This window comes from Triticum aestivum, chromosome 1D (genome assembly GCF_018294505.1).
Source record: "Triticum aestivum cultivar Chinese Spring chromosome 1D, IWGSC CS RefSeq v2.1, whole genome shotgun sequence".
Taxonomy (NCBI): domain Eukaryota; kingdom Viridiplantae; phylum Streptophyta; class Magnoliopsida; order Poales; family Poaceae; genus Triticum; species Triticum aestivum.
In genome coordinates, this window is record NC_057796.1 from 473,215,407 (window position 1) to 473,215,766 (window position 360).

The following is a 360-nucleotide window of genomic DNA, read 5'->3' on the forward strand; positions in this document are numbered from 1 at the left end:
TTTCACTTTCTTTCTTATTAAAGGGTAATACCAAAGCCACTAATTCATCATTTTTTAGAAAAAAATCATTATTTTGATTTGTTTTAGCTTTTATTTCTTTTTCTTTCTTCTTTCATTACCATTCCTTCGCAAGAAATATCCATTTTGTGGAAGTTCCACTATTATATGCTCATTCTTGCATATTATAAAATAGCATCATTTTTGTGTAAATTATGTTTAATTTTTTTTCATTATTTATTTTAATATTTTTCATTTTCTTCTTATTAAAGGGTAATATGAATGCCTCTGATCCATTCTTTCTTAGAAAATTTTGTTGTTTTGATTTTGTTTTAGTTTTTGTTTCATTTTAATTTGTTTCTT